General features: G+C 37.6%; 1 protein-coding gene across 14 annotated transcripts in view; it reads left to right on the forward strand.

The window, feature by feature from the left end:
- si:ch211-199g17.2 overlaps nucleotides 1-12,663 on the forward strand; it is a 58,435-nt gene continuing 45,772 nt past the window's right edge. For 5 of the 14 annotated variants that reach the window (XM_027175567.2, XM_047807732.1, XM_027175569.2 and 2 more), the window contains exon 1: nucleotides 3-197. The gene's annotated coding sequence lies outside the window, so the exon portion shown is untranslated. Of the gene's footprint in view, nucleotides 198-1,435; nucleotides 1,501-12,663 lie in introns of all 14 variants that reach the window. The other 9 variants (XM_047807736.1, XM_027175575.2, XM_027175576.2 and 6 more) reach the window with 4 other exon arrangements.

Raw genomic sequence — 12,663 nt, forward strand, 5'->3', positions numbered from 1 at the left:
AACATTTCTCTCCGGATGCGTTTACAGACCTGACGGCGTGCAGAGAGCAGGACAACACGTGACTGCGAGGCAAAGCTGGTTTCCTGTCAGCGTTAATCCAAACCTTTCGAAACAGTTTGTTATGTTTTGACTCCGTTATCTTAGTTCAGAACTCTTCAGCAAAGTTAAAGGAAAACTTTTAATCTTCCCGTGACAAGGTAAGTACGATTAGCATGCAAACTGTAGTTTAACACAACATACTAACTCGTCGGACAGATTTTAATCCTATAGCTGTTTGTACAGCTTCCCTTGCACTCACACACACACACACACACACACACACACACACACACACACACACACATACATATATACACATATACACACATGTACACACGTTTGTTTAGGCCTAGAAACTATAACAGTAAACGTGTAGCTTACTTTATGGACCACATTCGCCTCATTATAGGATGTAATACAGAATATACATCTGCTGATATTTAGGCAAATGTTAATTCCCAACTCTTTTATATTCTTTTCTTCTCCATTGCCTTTAATTGGACTAAAAAAATGCATTTTCAATCTCAATAATTGCTTAAAAATGTAGGATATTTAAAATGGCTTGAAAATCTAGTCTAACGGCACTCCCTATTTTTTATTATTTTTTTTTTTAAAAAGGAAGTTTAATCTTATCATTTTTTCCAGGTGCCCACACTCTGTGACTAGAAGTCTGTTGTTGACAGTATAGTCATTGCCTTATTCTCAACACTACAATACAGAGAATATATTTACTGTACAGTTAGCTTAAAGTAAAAGCAACTTAAAAACTGTGAAAGAAACGAAAGTTTATAAATCAGTTTATAAGAAAGTTTATAAATCAGTCTGAAGAAAAGTTAACTAATGAGGAAGAATCCTGCAAGGGAGATAAACTTCCAAAAAGGCTTTTGTATTTTAAATGTATGCCCTGGATTAAATGAAACGAACCTATTCTAGTATTTTGTTACTATACTATACTAGGTCAAGCCTGATTCTACACTGAAATCCACAGAGATCATGTAGAGTGCTGAGAACTCCAAATACTGACACACAAATTCAAACATGCTTTTCTTACACTGGGTCTGATTTATAAGGCTTTTAGGAAAGTTATGTGAAAATGTTGAAGAAAAATATGAATTTAGAGATTTCCACTGAATTTAAAAACAGCTTTGGAAATGCTGATTATTTTCATTGTCATGTACCTATAATGACGAATCCCAGTGACCTCTAAATTACCAGATCTGTGCATGGCACAAAACTACATGAAAACAACTAATGAAAGGGAGTGAGTAGCCAAAAAAAAAAGACTTTCTTAAAAGTAGAATTGGTTATTTTGACTTGTCTATTACAATTAAAAAATATATATGTGTGTGTGTGTGTGTGTGTGTGTGTGTGTGTGTGTGTGTATGCACTGTTGTAGGGAAAACAGGGCTTCCATTCTATCAAACATGACCATGTTAGGTTTTCCCCAAGACGAAAAAAAAAGTAAGTCTTTATACAGTAATAAAAAATGGTGACTTCATAAACCTAAGAATAGAGAAGAAACTGAAAATGTAAATTGCAATGTGCCGAGAGCAGGGAAATGGTGCACACCTCTGTATCCTGTACAGAAGTATACACAGTCAAATAATTGACTGATATAGAGGTGTGGCTCTTTGATACTAACAATATTTATTATTAATTGATCAATTAATCTATTTACAATGCAAGCTATTGAGAGCATTTTAATGTGAACTAAAGCTGACACCCTACACAATTTTGGCCCTGATTTCCCCTTGGATGATTAATATTGGGACTAGGTGACTAAGGCTCCACCCATGCCTGATATTTTCAAGCAATAACATGAACCCATGATAATATAATAGGCTATCATTCTGCACATTCCTGATTTGTATTCTTATTTGGAAAATCAGTTTGCACTGGTGGCAGAGTGTATGTACATGGTGTGTAGTTGAACTGAACTGTGTGTTATTTAGGAACAGAAATGTGGAAGTAAAATGTTTTTGACCCATAACAAGGAAGCACATGTTAGCGGTGAAATTTCAGGTTGTTATGTTATATAATGGGGATGACCAAATTGCAGGAAGAAGGGGCAGGGAGAGGTGTCGGGTTTTGTCAAGGGGAAAAATGTTCCTGTGCTTCTGTGGGCAATTTGGGATAATAAAATATTTAAAAATAAATAAATAAATTATGCTAATTGACCAAAATGACAATTAACATTGCCTAGGAGAAAAGTGGTCAAACATTAAGTCAAAAATAGGAAGTGATGTCTATTCACATATGTGAATAGAGAGGCACTAGTGTGTTTTTAGCATTTTTACTTTACCGCAATATGATCAATTATCAACACACATGATCGTAGGTAGCTACATGCTAAAGCTGCCTTTTTTCTGTGTTAATTAGGGCTGCACGATCTGGGGAAAATGTCATATTGCGATTATTGAGGTCAATATTGCGTTTGCGATATGCGATTGTGATATAATAAACAAATGGTATCATGAGTCAACTTGCTTGGTTCTCAATTAAAATGCACACACAGATTACTGATAATGCTGAAATTGGTATTTCTAAACTCAAACTAGCAACAACAACAACAAACAAATGCAAAATGTTTTCAAATTAAAATATAAAATAACACATTAATGCTGATTAATGAAAAACCTAAGATCAAAACTGTAGGTATACAGTATGTGTTTGTGTGTGTGTATATAATATATATTAAGAGTATTTTCTGTCACCACTTTTGAATAAAAAACAATATGAAGGCTATAAAACTCCACTAATCACAAAAGTTGAGAACACTCGTTTAAACAGTGCATACACTCGAACTTGACTGTACATCACATGTTTTACTTTATTGATACTGCTTTTAATCGTAATGTAAAGACCGGTCATCGGGACATAAGCTGTCATGTACAATAAAAGCGCCTGCACAGCGACAGGAAATATCATTTAACACAAAAAGCCGCCTAGACGGTGGACTTGCGCTCAGGTTTTTATTTATTTTTTCTTTCTTTTTTTTGAGCGGCGTGTGGACGAATTTTTTCTACAGACACACTATTTTATTTCTTGATAACACACCGCTGCTAACTATAACAGAGTGTATAAAACAGAGCGTTGCCATGGACACACAGGGTTCTAACCGTAGAGATGGAGCGCACTATTTTCTTTAGCGGAATCAATACTATTAGGTGTATACAAACAGGCGTATGAGACCTGTAACGAGCAACAGCACGAAGCCGCGAACTCGTTCTGAATATTTTAAAGGCGTAACAGCTGATGAAAATCAGAGACAATTGTAGACGAATATGAAGAGATTTTATCTTAGTTTTGTTATTTCATACAAAACATTTTTGTCTCGTCACATCTGACGAAATTAACACTACATATAACAGAGGTAACGTTTTTTCTGGCCACCAGCTCAGTGTCCGTCTGCTTCATCTTCACCCGTTCCGTGCTGCACACCGGAAAAAGTCATGACATGACCATACGCGCCACACGTGCCACTGCCTAAACTGAAACTCACTAGTCTTTTTTTTTTTTTATTAGCGGATAGCGGTGTAGTGTATGGAATAGGCAAACAGCTTTCAGAGAGAATGGGTTGTCATGTCCACACATGCATTTATTTATTATTTATTTCATAAAATCAAAGCATTTTGCATCATATAATCGCACAGGCTTGATATCGCGATTGCGATATGATTAATCGTGCATCACTAGTGTTAATGATGATGTTATGTACTTCCCGTTATTCTCGAGTGCAACCTCTGCTTATACAGATACATCAAGCTGCACGTACACGTTGGATTCGCCACGTTTGGATGTGTCGGAACTCAGAGCCCGCCTCCGAGTGGACACATCGCAGGGTGAATCGCACTTTTAGCCGAATATTGAATATTTAATACTATTTAAATGAACCATTTAAGTATTTAAAATTAATTATTTACATTAACTATTAAACAATTTATCTAAACTAAACTTTACTGTTACACTATAATTGATAAAAATTAAACAATGAGAAGACTTTCCAAACCTGGATGAGAATGAGCAAACTTCTTTATTGCCGCCAATCAGCCAACAAATCCATTGAGCTCAAGGAAAAATTTCTAAGTCAAAAGTAATCAAACAAAAACCCAAAAGAACCCATGCCACCCAAAAAAAGTTCAAACACAAAAAAGCAAGCAAGCAAGAGCCCCCTCCAAAGGAAATCTCCTCAATATATACCCTGGCACCTCTAGGTGCGTCTATACCTTCTTGCGTCAATCCACCTGACCTGTCTGGGTTTTTTTCCCTGACTTTACAGAATCGCCCCGTGACCCCCCTCATTTCCCCGAAAACAAGTCTGCCTTTTACCGAAAATTAAGTCTGGCCTTTTGTTTTGTCTGTTGTTGTTCCAGACGTACTTCTGCCTTATTATTAAAAAAATATGCTGCGTTGTCAAAACTACTGTTAAAAATGTGCTCCAGAGAACTTCTTGTACTCTTCCCTGTCACGTATCACACCGAAGACACGTCTCGTGGACCAATCTCCCTTTACAGTTACAATGAGTGAGTTTTCCTCTATCTTATATATATATATATGTGTATGTGAATACGATAACCATGATATGCACATAAACCTATGTATGAGATATAAGCACACATACATATACTATATCAATCACATCTCTCCCTACATAAAAAAGTGATCGATGAAGATATGCTATCACCTATGTTACATGAGTATTGAATTAGGATATAATTATGACAGGAGTTCATGATTAGGATTATGGATTTTGATCAAAATAACCTTCTGGTTTAGAATCATCTTGGTCATGTTAGTAGTATTCAACTGTTGATCAAAGTTTGTTTGATTATTATAAGTGTACTCTTACTACATTTGCTGAGCCTTTGCATTTTACAATGTTGTTTTGCATATATGTGGAGGTCTGTTTATTCTGACTCCTTAAGCTTTCTAAACCTATGAGCTGAACATTATGATCTTAGTCTGTCCATGTCCAGACTGGGCTTGCACGCACCTGCATATTTTAAGCCTTAGTTTAGTTCCACTAAAGTTTCCCCTTAGACTCTCAATCTCAGATTCAGCAGGTCTGTCCAGCTGGTCGCCTGATACAGCTGTCTCTTCCTACTCACTTCATGAGGCCTGTTTCAGCTGAACTCTTGACTTTCACTTCCTCACACATTGTTGATCAGAGAGCTCAGACTGACTAGGCCTGCCAGCACTGAGTCTGGTTACTTTTACTAAGTTTATGATTACAATAAACATCTTTTCTTTTTTACATCTGGCTTACAACATCACCTACATATGTCCTATAACACCAATTGTAATATTTTGCAAGGCTTGATACATTACTTTGGTTATAGGAATAATAAGGAATAATACCTTAATTATTTTTACTAAGATTTTTCACAACAGATGCACTAGTCTAGTGCCTCTTTTCCACCAGAAAGAACAGGGTGCTGGTTCAGAGCTAGTGCTGGTGCTGGTTCAAAGGAGGTTCCATTTGCGAGCCTTCTAAGAACCGGGTTTGCCTTTCCGTGAGCTAGAGAGCCATCACAGGGTCAAGTCTTGTGTCACTGTATACTGTACATCTCATCTTTCCCAGCAATGTTACTGCAGCAGCGGCAAACACATCAACAATGGCAGATGTTGTTTTACTGTTAATGCTTATGACTTTGAGAACCTACATTGGCATCCAAACGCGGCGAATCCAACGTGTATGTGCAGCTTGATGTACTTTGTATAAACCTCGAGGTTGCACTCGAGAATAATGGGAAGTACATAACATTATTTTTATCATTAACACAGAAAAAAGGTAGCTTTAGCATGTAGCTACCCACTATTGTGTGCTGATAATTGATCATATTGCAGTAAAGTAAAAATGTATTAAACATTGGTATACTTAAGGTACATTATAATAGGCGCTAACAGTAACCCCATCCACAGCCCCTGACACAAGCGGTTCTTTTCCTGGTTCAGAGCCGGTCCTTTGGGTGTCGAAAAAAGAAAGAACTGATTTTAAATTAGGCTCTAGCTCTGAACCAGCACTCAATCTGCCTTGGTGGAAATGGGGCAAAGACAGCTGCACCAATAAGCAGAGGGAAAAGAATAACTCCACCAGGGTCATTGAGTAGATTGAGTGCTTTTTGAGAAGGTTATGAGTGGAGACCGGTATCTATGTAGACGCATTAACCATCTTGCCAACAGGAGGGCCTGTGAACAGTCCATTTTTCTTCAACTTTAACTTTTCAAGACAGACAAGATCAGTATGAGACCCTGGGATAGAAATGACAGACTCGTTCAGGAGCCATTTTACCATGAGTAAAATATCATCTGGGAACACGCATAAGAAACAAAGTATTTGGGTAATCATAAAGACACACAGTCTCTAGAACGATTGGGAAACCTTTAGAAATTTCTGTATTTCTGCATAATGACCCAAAACAATATCAGATTTTCATACTAGTCCCAGAAGCAGACAAAGTGAACCCAGTTAAACAAATCAGACAAATATACTTGGCAATGTTTTATTCAGGAAAATGTTTCAATATTATATATCTGTGAGAGGCAAATGTATGTAAAGCTCTATAGTTAGTATTACATTTCAAGGTCAAGTTATAGTTCATCTGATTTCAGGGAATGGGATGACAATCCGGTCCCCATGAATGCCCTTTTTTATTTAAAGAACAGAGATATATCAATGTCTGATGTTCATGATGCATGTTTGTGGAAGTGGATAATGGCATCTTCAGAGAGTTATTGTTGCTCATCAGGCTGAAAAAGATTACAAAATCCACTCTAAGGAGTTTGGACTCCAAAAATCTATAGTCAGGTCAGATTCTGTACAAATGGAGGAAATTTAAGACCATTGGCACCATCTCCAGAAGTGGTCAACAAACAGAGATCACTCCAAAAGCAAGATACGTAATAGTCTGTTGAGCCAGAAAGGAACCCGGAGTAACAACTAAGCGTCCTCTAATGTTCATGGGTCATCAGATGAACACTACATATCCTTGGTGTGACCTTTAAGGCAGAGTTGCAAGGAGAAAGCCACTACTCTCCAAAAAGAACACTGCTGCTCAGGAGGTTTGCTAAAGATCACGTGGACAAGCCAGAAGACTATTGGAAAAATAATTTGCGGAGAAATGAGATGAAAAATAAAACTGTTTTGTTTAGAATAAGAAGAATATTTTTTGAGAGAGGAAAATACAGAATTCCAGCATAAGAACATTATACCACCTGTGAAACGGTGGTGGTAGTATAATGCTTTGGGCCTGTATTGCTGCATCTGGGCCACTAAAGCTTGCCATCATTGATGGCCCAATGAATTCAGAATTATACCAGTGAATTCTAAAGGTAAATGGCAGGATATCTGTCCATGAACTGAATTCTTGAAGAGAAAATGGGTCATACACCAAAACAACAATCACAAGTCTGTCTACGAAAGAATGACTAAAGAGGCACAAAGAATGTTTTGGAATGGCCAAAGTCCTTACCTAATCCAAAAAACAATTGTGCAAGCAGTTCATGTGAGGACACCCATAAAATCCCAGTGTTTAAGCTGTTCTGTACTGAAAAAAGGGGTAAAGGGGGTCACAACAGATACTGAAATCAAAGGTTCACATACTTTTGCAAGTCACAGATTTGTAATGCTGGATCCTTAATAAAATGAAGACGTATAATATATTTTTCTTATTTGTTTGATTGTGTTCACTTGTTTACTTTTAGGACTTCAGGGCTTTAGGAATTTCCAAAGGGTTCACAAACTTTCAAGTAACACTGTATAACTTTCAAATGTGGGCCTATGAGTGTGTGTGGGGACAAAAAAAAAACAGACCAGGACGAGTATGGGGGGGAAATGCAGATAAGGAAATGAGACAAACAAACAAGAAGCCTAAGAGCAAAATGAATCAGGAATTGGGGCTATACAATACCCAAGATCACCATCTTGGGTATTGTATAGCCCCATTTACTGTTTCATTTTTTCTTAAAGCGAAAGTTTAGTACTAAGTGGAAAAAAAACACATGGACTCTTGTAGGTAATGGGAATTTACACACACATTCTGGTTATGTAGATTTGTGATTCGATGTAAGCAAAAAAGGAATCATGTATGATTGGACAACTGGTGATAAGAGGAACATGCATGAAAAAGTTAAGAAGATTAACCTCTGTTCTAGTCACATGTTGCCAGCTGGTTTGTTTCATGGTCTTGTTTGACTGCTGATAAACCAAGCTCATCCAAGTCCATTATACATTTAACTCCTCTATTCTGGACCCTTCAAATGTTCAACAAAGAAGATCCAGCATATGTAGAATGTTACTTTGTGTATTGACTGAGAGGTTATTATCGTCAAAGTACACATGGAGTTGGCAACTTCTCTTCAAAGTTCAGCAGTCTTCATGAATTGGAATCCAGCTGGAGTTGGTACAATCCCTAGATGCTTCAGGATCCTCGCAGGGATTGCCTCTTCTCTTTTGAAGGTCTGAAATCTTTGTATAGCGTAATCAACTGGAGCTGCGACCATCTCTCTGATGTTTCGGGACAGGCAAGGTAGAAATGGAGAAGAAATTGGAGAGGAATTAGCATAGCTGCTGGTATCAAATTAGTATCAATTGGACAGCTAGGACCTGAAACATCTTAATTCCTATTCCTGAATACCTGTGTAATTATGTAAGCAATATAGGAGAATGTCATGTCAAATAAGATCAAGTAAAGCATGGGAAGTTTGCCAGTGTAGGGATGAGAAAATTGGGTTTATATGTTCATATATTCTTGACCTGGTAAAACTTCTGGCAGCTGAATTTTGAAATAACTGTAGGCTTTATTGAAGATTAGTACCAATAAGTATTGCATACCAGTTGTCCAGTCTAAGGTCATGTATGCATGAACTAGCTTCTCTGCATCAGATAAAGATAAGATGTTTCTTAGCTTGGCAATATATTTCTAAGGTGGAACAAGGCTGTTTGTAATATGGGTGATAAGATTTTCAGAAGACAAATTGCTGTCTAACATAACACCTAGGCCTTTCACTGTCAAATTAATAACAGTTCATCCATCATAAATTGAACTGTGAGCACTTTTGTGTACAGATCATTGGAGCGATAAGTAATAAGTAATGTAACCAGAATTTGATAATAGAAAATTAGGGGTCATCCAATCGTTTAGATCTTCAACACACTCAAGTAATCTAGACAATTCAGAAATCTTTATCTGGTGACGCGTATATAACGGTATGACAGTGCATACCAGTGGAAACTAATCTCATGTTTCCCAAGGGTAGCAAACATATTTAAAAAAGCAGAGGTACTAAAACTGATCTTTGTGGCACCCCATATTTTGCTGGCATTAAACTAAATAATTCTTTTTAGGAGGCATTGTAAGGGCTTAACGAAAAGTTAATTTTGAATACAATACGCGAAAAACAGTTGACAGCGTGAACGAGAGTGGCAAGATACAACAAGGGAAGAAGCTGGGAGAGGATGTGATGATGCGCAGCCAATCAGCTCAGATCTCATGCCGGGAACCAATCATGTGCCTTGTCTGAGTCCCCGTGGGTATGTACAAAGCCTCTGAGAGAGTTTCTCTCTTTGTCTGGCATCCTGGAAAACCGTTTTTATTTACATTTTTCGATGAATATTTTTGAAAAATCAGCGATGCACTGAGGCTGCGAAACTTGAACCGCGAATTGGTGAGGGACTACTGTATATACAAATTGGTATCAATTGGACAGCTAGGATCTAAACCATAGTAATGCTTGTTCCTGAATGAGATGCAGCCTAGGTCCAAAGCTAAAAAAAAGTTATTTGTGTGTATGATTAGCCCATTTTCTGTTCTATGTTTGTCCCTGGAACCTGACTGAAACTCTTCAAATATATTGTTCTCCTATAAGAAGAAGCATTGAGCAGACACAACTTTTTCTAATATTTTTTAAATATCTGTAAAAATGTACATTGTTAAAAATACTATACAAATAAAATTGAATTTGAAACAAGCCATTGTGAATCCAAGACTACTGTAACCAGAGGAACCTCTTTGCTAGTTACATGATTGATACAGTATGTGACTTGCACCAGCCTGATACCGGCTAGTTTGTTTGTGGTCTTGTTTGACCGCTAATAAACCAAACTTATTGAAGTCCATTATACTTTTAACTCCTCTATGCTGGAGAATTCAAATGTTCAACAAAGAAGATCCAACATTTTTAGAATGTTATATAGTTTGAGAGGTTATTATCGTGAAAGTCCACATGGAGTTGGCAGCTTCTCGTCAAAGTTCAGCAGTCTTCATGAATTGGAATCCAGCTGGAGCTGGTACAATCCCTAGATGCTTCGGGATCCTCGCAGGGTTTGCCTCTTCTATTTGAAGGTCTGAAATCTTTGTATAGCGTAATCAACTGGAGCTGCAACCATCTCTCTGATTTTTCGGGACAGGCAAGGTAGAAAAGGAGAAGAAATTGGAGAGGAATTAGCATAGCTGCTGTTTATAATATTAGCAAGCACAAGATGACATGTACAAGATAATGTGCATTTGATCAGTTGTACTGGAGCACAGGGTTATAAGATATGTCTTTAATCTACATTTAATCTGGGAGCTCAGTCGTTCATGTCTGATAAGGCCTTTTTGATTAATGTATAGTTAAATCTTTGAGCTGGCTTGGGCCGGTGTAGAGCAAAGAGATTTTCTCACAAGTTTCAGTTTAGAATTAGTGGGACATTTAGATATGAAAGAAGTCTACAACAAATTGTAAACAACCGAAAGTGAAACATTCAACTTTGCCTTTTACATATACACTTATACGCATGAGCGCACAAATAATCGCTTTTAGAAAACAGTGTAGTTTAAATTGTATTAGAAGGAAACGTAGCCATATGCATACAGTGGTGTGAAAGCGTTTGCCTTCTTCCTGATTTTATTTTTTGCACGTTTTAATGTTTTAGATCATCAAACAAATTTAAATATTAGTCAAAAATAACAAGTAAACACAACAGGCAGTTTTTAAATGAAGGTTTTTATTATTAAGGGAAAACAAAATCCAAACCCACTTGGCCCTGTGTGAAAAAGATTTGCCCCCCTGTTAAAACATAAGGGTTGGGCCACCCATAGCAGCTTGAACTCCAATCAAGCAGATGTTTTCTGGCAACCAAGATGTTTTTCTTGGGGATCATCAAGATGTTTTCTGGCAAAACTGAGATGAGCCTTTATGTTCTTTTTGCTCAGCAGCTGTTTTGTCTTGGAAGTCTGCCATGCAGGCTATTTTTGCTCAGTCTCTTTCTTATGGTGGAGTCATGAACACTGACCTGAACTGAGGCAAGTGAGGCCTGCAGGAAGGTTCTCCACTGTTCCAGGTTTTCGCCATTTGTGGATAATGGCTCTCACTGTGCAGGGGACTCAGAGGTAGGATCATGGAAGGCTCACATGGACGATCACAAGGGCGGGTATAACCCCTGAGATTGGGGCATATAAAACCATCAAAGACCCCACATGCATAGCGATAGTTCCAAAAGCAAAGACAAGTCTGGGTGCCTTGAGTAAGGCATTGGATGGGACAGGGATCTAAGGATCATTTTTAGTATAAGTATCCTATGTAGTGGGTCGAAACACAATGGTATCTCTTATGGTATGGTATGGTATGAAGGGATGTTCAGGAAGGTCAGAGCTATAGAGCTTATCCAAGAAATAGGAATGTTCCTCAGCCATGGCAGAAAGTTGGAAATTTCTGTAGCATCAAAGACAACAGGAGTGTGAAGCAGCGTAAGAGTCCACGAGGCTGAAAAATAGACTAGGTGATAAAAAAGATGCAAAAGACAAAGAAGTATTAAATTACTTGCAAGGCTTGAACTAGTCCAAAATAAAAGATAGACTAATACAAGGGGGGCACGGTGGCTTAGTGGTTAGCACATTCGCCTCGCACCTCCTTGCCTGATGCCTGAGGACACCTGAGATGGGCACAGGCTCGCTGTGACCCGAGGTAGTTTGGATAAGCGCTAGAAAATGAATGAGTGAGTGAGATGAATAATACAATTTTAGTATAAGTGAGGAAAGTAGTTGGAGTGGAAACAAGCTGGTGGATTCAGTGCTAACCATATATTGTGAAAAATCTTGAAACTCAAGAATGCCCCAAAGTACGGTATTATGCCTTACAAAATATTACAATTGGTGCCAAGACATATGGGAGTAGACCCCAGATGTTGTAATAGTTTTGAGGTTTTTATATATATATATATATATATAAACTGACCTTTTAGTAGTAGGTAGAAGTAGAGGAACTAAGGCTTAAAATATGCATGAGCAAGCCCAGTCTGAAAAGTGACAGACTGAGAACATAACAAAGTTCATACGTTCAGCAAGCTTAAGGAGTAAACATAGAAATCCACTTATATACAAAGAAACATTATAACAGCAAGGGCTTAGCAAAAATAGCAATACAACATAACCAATATAAGTAAGAATGTTTATCATAATCCAAACTCATAAAGTTAACATATAATCAGTAGAAAATTATATGCAGTAGAAAGTAGCAAAAAAGAAATGAGGAAACTTACTCGTTGTAGCTGAAAAGAAGATGCTGAAAAGAGGATTAATCCACCAGACGTCTGTCATGAAAGACTGAGTGACAGATGTGTTTTGAGCACATTTTTTAATAACA

Source organism: Tachysurus fulvidraco, chromosome 24 (assembly GCF_022655615.1).
Source record: "Tachysurus fulvidraco isolate hzauxx_2018 chromosome 24, HZAU_PFXX_2.0, whole genome shotgun sequence".
NCBI classification, from domain to species: domain Eukaryota; kingdom Metazoa; phylum Chordata; class Actinopteri; order Siluriformes; family Bagridae; genus Tachysurus; species Tachysurus fulvidraco.